We start from the raw sequence: 8,496 nt of genomic DNA on the forward strand, positions 1-8,496 counted from the left end.
GAAGAGTAATTTTTTAGTAATATTTTATTTGAAAGATTAATTTATTAGTATTTCTATTTTTCTTATTTTTCTTTTTTTTTTATTTGAAAAAGGATTAGGCCACGTTTTTTAAGTGCAACGACAAGTTTTTAATTTTTGGCACGCTTTAAAAGCGTGGCTGCTGTATATCCATTTTTGGGCACGTTTTAAAAGTGTGGCTGTATATCCATCTTTCGGCACGCTTTAAAAATGTGGCTACAAGGTTATATATACAGTTACGCTTTTAAGCGTGCCAATAGGTAAAAGCGTGGCAAAAAGTAAAGCGTACCAATAGGTCAAGAAAAGCGTACCGATAGATCAACCGGCACGCTGGCAGATGTGACCCTTTTAAAAGCGTGCCGGTAGCTCAAAAAGCGTGGCAAAAAGTTATCGGTACGCTTTTTTGCACCTTTCGGTACACTTTAAAAACGTGGCAAAAAGCTTATTTTCTTGTAGTGGATCAAAATCACGTTTTGAGGCATTTCTGGCGTTAAACGCCGGGCTGGTGCCTATTCCTGGCGTTTAACGCCAGGTTTTTGCCCTTTTCTGGCGTTTAACGCCAGTCTGGTGCCCCTTTCTGGCGTTAAACGCCCAGAATGGTGCCAGACTGGGCGTTAAACGCCCAACTGCTAGTCTCACTGGCGTTTAAACGCCAGTGATTTCTTCCTCCAGGGTGTGCTGTTTTTCTTCCTGTTTTTCATTCTGTTTTTGCTTTTTCAATGGATTTTGTGACTTCTTATGATCATCAACCTACAAAAAACATAAAATAACAAAAGAAAATATATAAAATATAATCATTGGGTTGCCTCCCAACAAGCGCTTCTTTAATGTCAGTAGCTTGACAGAGGGCTCTCATGGAGCCTCACAGATACTCAGAGCAATGTTGGAACCTCCCAACACCAAACTTAGAGTTTGAATGTGGGGGTTCAACACCAAACTTAGAGTTTGGTTGTGGCCTCCCAACACCAAACTTAGAGTTTGACTGTGGGGGCTCTGTTTGTCTCTGATTTGAGAGAAGCTCTTCATGCTTCTTCTCCATGGTGACAGAGGGATATCCTTGAGCCTTAAACACATAGGATTTTTCATTCACTTGAATGATCAGTTCACCTCCATCAACATCAATCACAGCCTTTGCTGTGGCTAGGAAGGGTCTGCCAAGGATGATGGATTCATCCATGCACCTCCCAGTCTCTAGGACTATGAAATCAGTAGGGATGTAATGGTCTTCAACTTTTACCAAAACATCTTCTACAAGTCCATGAGCTTGTTTTCTTGAGTTGTCTGCCATCTCTAGTGAGATTTTTGCAGCTTGTACCTCAAAGATCCCTAGCTTCTCCATTACAGAGAGAGGCATGAGGTTCACACTTGACCCTAAGTCACACAGAGCCTTTTTAAAGGTCATGGTGCCTATGGTACAAGGTATTGAAAACTTCCCAGGATCTTGTCTCTTTTGAGGTAATTGCTGCCTAGACAAGTCATCCAGCTCTTTGGTGAGCAAAGGAGGTTCAGTCTCCCAAGTCTCATTTCCAAATAACTTGTTATTTAGCTTCATGATTGCTCCAAGGTATTTAGCAACTTGCTCTTCAGTGACATACTCATCCTCTTCAGAGGAAGAATACTCATCAGAGCTCATGAAGGGCAGAAGTAAGTCCAATGGAATCTCTATGGTCTCATTTTGAGCCTCAGATTCCCATGGTTCCTCATTGGGGAACTCAGTAGAGGTCAGTGCACGCCCATTGAGGCCTTCCTCAGTGGCGTTCACTTCCCCTCCTTCCTCTCCAAATTCGGCCATGGTTATGGCTTTGCACTCTCCTTTTGGATTTTCTTCTGTATTGCTTGGAAGGGTGCTTGGAGGGAGTTCAGTAACTTTCTTGCTCAGCTGTCCCACTTGTGCCTCCAGATTCCTAATGGAGGACCTTGTTTCAGTCATGAAACTTTGAGTGGTTTTGATTAGATCAGAGACCATGGTTGCTAAGTCAGAGGGGTTCTGCTTAGAGTTCTCTGTCTGTTGCTGAGAAGATGACGGAAAAGGCTTGCCATTGCTAAACCTGTTTCTTCCACCATTATTGTTATTGAAACCTTGTTGAGGTTTCTCTTGATTCTTCCATGAGAAATTTGGGTGATTCCTCCATGAAGAATTATAGGTGTTTCCATAGGGTTCCCCTAGGTAATTCACCTCTTCCATTGAAAGGTTCTCAGGATCATAAGCTTCTTCCTCAGATGAAGCATCCTTAGTACTGCTAGGTGCATTTTGCATTCCAGACAGACTTTGAGAAATCAAATTGACTTGTTGAGTCAATATCTTGTTCTGAGCCAGTATGGCATTCAGAGGATCAATCTCAAGAACTCCTTTCTTCTGACCAGTCCCATGGTTCACAGGATTCCTTTCAGAAGTGTACATGAATTGGTTATTTGTAACCATTTCAATGAGTTCCTGAGCCTCTGTAGGCGTCTTCTTCAGATGAAGAGATCCTCCAGCAGAGCTATCCAAGGACATCTTGGATAATTCTGAGAGACCATCATAGAAAATACCTATGATGCTCCATTCAGAAAGCATGTCTGAGGGACATTTTCTGATTAATTGTTTGTATCTTTCCCAAGCTTCATAGAGGGATTCTCCATCCTTCTGTCTGAAGGTTTGGACTTCCACTCTAAGCTTACTCCATTTTTGAGGTGGAAAGAACTTTGCCAAGAAGGCATTGACTAGCTTTTCCCAAGAGTCCAGGCTATCTTTAGGTTGTGAGTCCAACCATATTCTAGCTCTGTCTCTTATAGCAAAAGGGAATAGCATCAGTCTGTAGACCTCAGGGTCAACCCCATTAGTCTTGACTGTGTCACAGATTTGCAAGAACTCAGCTAAAAACTGATGAGGATCTTCCATTGGAAGTCCATGGAATTTGCAATTCTGTTACATTAGAGAAACTAATTGAGGCTTAAGCTCAAAGTTGTTTGCTCTAATGGCAGGGATAGAGATGCTTCTCCCATAGAAGTCGGGAGTAGGTGCAGTAAAGTCACCCAGCACCTTCCTTGCATTGTTGGCATTGTTGTTGTTTTCGGCTGCCATGGGTTCTTCTTTGAAGAATTCGGTCAGGTCCTCTACAGAGAATTGTGCCTTAGCTTCTCTTAGCTTTCGCTTCAAGGTCCTTTCAGGTTCAGGGTCAGCTTCAACAAGAATGCCTTTGTCTCTGCTCCTGCTCATATGAAAGAGAAGAGAACAAGAAAATGTGGAATCCTCTATGTCACAGTTATAGAGATTCCTTGAGGTGTCAGAGGAAAAGAAAAATAGAAGAAGGAAGTAGAAGAATTCGAACTTGATTAGATAGAGTTCGAGTTGTGCATTAAGAAGGAGTAGTACTCCATAAATAGAAGGATGTGGGAGGAAGGAAGAGAATTTTCGAAAATTAATTAGAAAGATGTCAAAAACATTTTAAAAATTGATTGATAATTTTCGAAAATTCAAAGTGGAAAAGAAATCAAGTGATTTTTGAAAAAGATTTTGAAATTAGAAGTTAAAAAGATTTGATTGAAAACTTATTTTGAAAAAGATGTGATTAAAAAGATATGATTGAAAAGATTTGATTTGAAAACAATTTTAAAAGTTATGTTTTGAAAACAATTTTTTAAAAGATTTGATTTTGAAAATCAATGGCTTGCCTAACAAGAAAAGATATGATTCAAACATTAAACCTTCCTCAACAGAAAAGGCAGCATACTTGAAATGTTCAATCAAATCATTAATTGTTAGTAAGTATCTTTGAAAAAGGAAAGAAATTGATTTTGAAAACATTTGATTGAAAAGATATGATTTGGAAAAGATTTGATTTTGAAAAACTAAAAAAAATTGATTTGAAAACAAAATCTTCCCCCTAGCACCATCCTGGCGTTAAACGCCCAGAATGGTATCCATTCTGGCGTTTAACGCCCAAAATGCACCCTTTTTGGGCGTTAAACGCCCAACCAGGTACCCTGACTGGCGTTTAAACGCCAGTCTGTCCTTCTTCACTGGGGGTTTTGAACGCCCAGCTTTTTCTGTATAATTCCTCTGTAGTATGTTCTAAATCTTCAATTCTTTGTATTATTGACTTGAAAAGACACAAATAAAAAATATTTTTGGATTTTTTTATAATCAAAATGCAACAAGAATCAAATAACAATGCATGCAAGACACCAAACTTAGCAGTTTGTATACTACTGACACTATATGAGACACATAAACACTCAAGTCAAAAGAATTCAAAGATCAGAGTAAGAAATCATCAAGAATTACTTGAAGATCCTTAAGACACATGAATGAATGCATGCAATTGACACCAAACTTAAGATGAGACACTAGACTCAAGCAAGAAACATCAAGTATTTTTGGTTTTTATGATTTTGTGAAAATTTTTTTTTTGTGATTTTCGAAAATTAAGTGGAAAAAGATATCAAAATTCTTAATGAGAATTCCAGGAATCAGTGCAATGCTAGTCTAAGGCTCCGGTCCAGGAATTAGACATGGCTTCACAGCCAGCCAAGCTTTCAAAGAAAACTTCGGTCCAAAACACTAGACATGGCCAAAAGCCAGCCAAGCCTTAGCAGATCACTGCTCCAAAAGCAAGATTGATAGAAATCAACAAGCTTCTGTGATGATAAGTTGAAACCTCGGTCCAATGAGATTAGACATGGCTTCTCAGCCAGCCAGATTTCAACAAATCATCATGAAACTCTAGAATTCATCTTCAAGAATTTCGAAAAAAAAAAAGATAAAATAAAATAAATACCTAATCTAAGCAACAAGATGAACCGTCAGTTGTCCATACACAAACAATCCCCGGCAACGGCGCCAAAAACTTGGTGCACGAAATTGTGATCACTACTTTGTCCATATTCAAATAATCCCCGGTAATGGCTCCAAAGACTTGGTGCTCAATACCATGGCATCAACACAACTTCGCACAACTAACCAGCAAGTGCACTGGGTCATCCAAGTAATACCTTACGTGAGTAAGGGTCGATCCCACGGAGATTGTTGCTATGAAGCAAGCTATGGTCACCTTGTAAATCTCAGTCAGGCAAACTCAATTGGGTATAGATGGTGAATAAAGCATAAAGATAAAGATAGAGATACTTATGTATATCATTGGTGAGAGCTTCAGATAAGCGTATGAAGATGCCTTCCCTTCCGTCTCTCTGCTTTCCTACAGTCTTCATCCAATCCTTCTTACTCCTTTCCATGGCAAGCTCGTGTAAGGGTTTCACCGTTGTCAATGGCTACCTCCCATCCTCTCAGTGAAAGCGATTGCATATGCTCTGTCACAGTATAGCGGAATTCAGCTGTCGGTTCTCGGTCAGGCCGGAATAAAATCCATTGATTCTTTTGCGTCTGTCACTAACGCCCCGCCTGCTAGGAGTTTGAAGCACGTCACAGTCATTCAATCATTGAATCCTACTCAGAATACCACAGACAAGGTTAGACCTTCCGGATTCTCTTGAATGCCGCCATCAGTTCTTGCCTATACCACGAAGATTCCGATTAAAGAATCCAAGAGATATTCACTAAGCCTCAGATGCTTGTAGAACAAGAATGGTTGTCAGTCACCTTGTTCATAGGTGAGAATGGTGATGAGTTTCAATCATCACCTTCATCAAGTTGAAGAACAAGTGATATCTTGGACAAAGAACAAGTGGAATTGAATAGAAGAACAATAGTAATTGCATTAATACTCGAGGTACAGCAGAGCTCCACACCTTAATTTATGGTGTGTAGAAACTCCACCGTTGAAAATACATAAGAACAAGGTCTAGGCATGGCCGTGAGGCCAGCCTCCCAAATGATCTAAGATAGCATAAAACTCAAAGATAGCTACCAAGATATATCAAATACAATAGTAAAAGGTCCTACTTATAGAAAACTAGTAGCCTAAGGTGTACAAAGATGAGTAAATGACATAAAAATCCACTTCCGGGCCCACTTGGTGTGTGCTTGGGCTGAGCAATGAAGCATTTTTCGTGTAGAGACTCCTCTTGGAGTTAAACGCCAGCTTTTATGCCAGTTTGGGCGTTTAACTCCCAATTAGGTGCCAGTTCCGGCGTTTAACGCTGGAATTTCTGTAGGTGACTTTGAACGCCGGTTTGGGCCATCAAATCTTGGGCAAAGTATGGACTATCATATATTGCTGGAAAGCCCAGGATGTCTACTTTCCAACGCCGTTGAGAGCGCGCCAATTGGGCTTCTGTAGCTCCAGAAAATCCACTTCGAGTGCAGGGAGGTCAGAATCCAACAGCATCTGCAGTCCTTTTCAGTCTCTGAATCAGATTTTTGCTCAGGTCCCTCAATTTCAGCCAGAAAATACCTGAAATCACAGAAAAACACACAAACTCATAGTAAAGTCCAGAAAAGTGAATTTCAACTAAAAACTAATAAAAATATATTAAGAACTCAACTAAAACTACTAAAAACATACTAAAAATAATGCCAAAAAGCGTACAAATTATCCGCTCATCAGATAGCTACCAAAGTCCCCCCAAAATACAATAGTAAAAGGTCCTACTTATAGAGAACTAGTAGCCTAAGGTTTACAGAAATGAGTAAATGACATAAAAATCTACTTCCGGGCCCACTTGGTGTGTGCTTGGGCTGAGCAATGAAGCATTTTCGTGTAGAGACTCTTCTTGGAGTTAAACGCCAGCTTTAGTGCCAGTTTGGGCGTTTAACTCCCATTTTGGTACCAGTTCCGGCGTTTAACGCTGGAATTCCTGAGGGTGACTTTGAACGCCGGTTTGGGCCATCAAATCTTGGGCAAAGTATGGACTATCATATATTGCTGGAAAGCCCAGGATGTCTACTTTCCAACGCCGTTGAGAGCGCGCCAATTGGGCTTCTGTAGCTCCAGAAAATCCACTTCGAGTGCAGGGAGGTCAGAATCCAACAGCATCTGCAGTCCTTTTTAGTCTCTGAATCAGATTTTTGCTCAGGTCCCTCAATTTCAGCCAGAAAATACCTGAAATCACAGAAAAACACACAAACTCATAGTAAAGTCCAGAAAAGTGAATTTTAACTAAAAACTAATAAAAATATACTAAAAACTAACTAGATCATACTAAAAACATACTAAAAACAATGCCAAAAAGCGTACAAATCATCCGCTCATCACAACACCAAACTTAAATTGTTGCTTGTCCTCAAACAACTAAAAATCAAATAAGATAAAAAGAAGAGAATATGCAATGAATTCCAAAAACATCTATGAAGATCAGTATTAATTAGATGAGCGGGGCTTTTAGCTTTTTGCCTCTGAACAGTTTTGGCATCTCACTCTATCCTTTGAAATTCAGAATGATTGGCTTCTTTAGGAACTTAGAATCCAGATAGTGTTATTGATTCTCCTAGTAGAGTATGATGATTCTTGAACATAGCTACTTATTGAGTCTTGGCTGTGGCCCAAAGCACTCTGTCTTCCAGTATTACCACCGGATACATACATGCCACAGACACATAATTGGGTGAACCTTTTCAGATTGTGACTCAGCTTTGCTAGAGTCCCCAATTAGAGGTGTCCAGGGTTCTTAAGCACACTCTTTTTTGCCTTGGATCACAACTTTATTATTTTTTTTCGTTTTTCTTTTTCTCCTTTTTTTTTCGATTTTTTTTTTGAATAGAAATGCTTTTTCTTGCTTCAAGAATTATTTTAATGATTTTTCAGATCCTCAGTAACATGTCTCCTTTTTCATCATTCTTTCAAGAGCCAACATTCATGAACCACAAATTCAAGATACATATGCACTGTTTAAGCATACATTCAGAAAACAAAAATATTGCCACCACATCAAAATAATTAAACTGTTATAAAATTCAAAATTTATGCAATTCTTTCCTTTTCAATTAAGCACGTTTTTATTCAAGAAAGGTGATGGATTCATAGGACATTCATAACTTTAAGGCATAGACATTAAGACACTAATGATCACAAGATACAAACATAGATAAACATAAGCTTAAAATTCGAAAAAACAGAAGAATAAAGAACAAGGAAATCAAGGAACGGGTTCACCTTAGTGATGGCGGCTTTTTCTTCCTCTTGAAGATCCTATGGAGTGCTTGAGCTCCTCAATGTCTCTTCCTTGTCTTTGTTGCTCCTCCCTCATGATTCTTTGATCTTCTCTAATTTCATGGAGGATGATGGAGTGTTCTTGATGCTCCATCCTTAGTTGTCCCATGTTGGAACTCAATTCTCCTAGGGAGGTGTTTAGTTGCTCCCAATAGTTTTGTGGAGGAAAGTGCATCCCTTGAGGAATTTCAGGGATCTCATGATGAGTGGGGTCTCTTGTGTGCTCCATCCTCTTCTTAGTGATGGGCTTGTCCTCATCAATGGGGATGTCTCCCTCTATGTCAACTCCAACCGAATAACAGAGGTGACAAATGAGATGAGGAAAGGCTAACCTTGCCAAGGTAGAGGACTTGTCCGCCACCTTATAGAGTTCTTGGGCTATAACCTCATG

At 39.6% G+C, this 8,496-nt stretch overlaps 1 non-coding gene across 1 annotated transcript; it reads left to right on the forward strand.

The window, feature by feature from the left end:
- The first annotated feature begins 2,569 nt into the window (after positions 1 to 2,569).
- On the forward strand, positions 2,570 to 2,677 carry LOC130977591 (small nucleolar RNA R71). Its single transcript, XR_009085277.1, has one exon. It is a non-coding gene; the product is annotated as a small nucleolar RNA R71 (small nucleolar RNA).
- The last annotated feature ends 5,819 nt before the right edge of the window (positions 2,678 to 8,496 follow it).

This window comes from Arachis stenosperma, chromosome 4 (genome assembly GCF_014773155.1).
Source record: "Arachis stenosperma cultivar V10309 chromosome 4, arast.V10309.gnm1.PFL2, whole genome shotgun sequence".
NCBI classification, from domain to species: domain Eukaryota; kingdom Viridiplantae; phylum Streptophyta; class Magnoliopsida; order Fabales; family Fabaceae; genus Arachis; species Arachis stenosperma.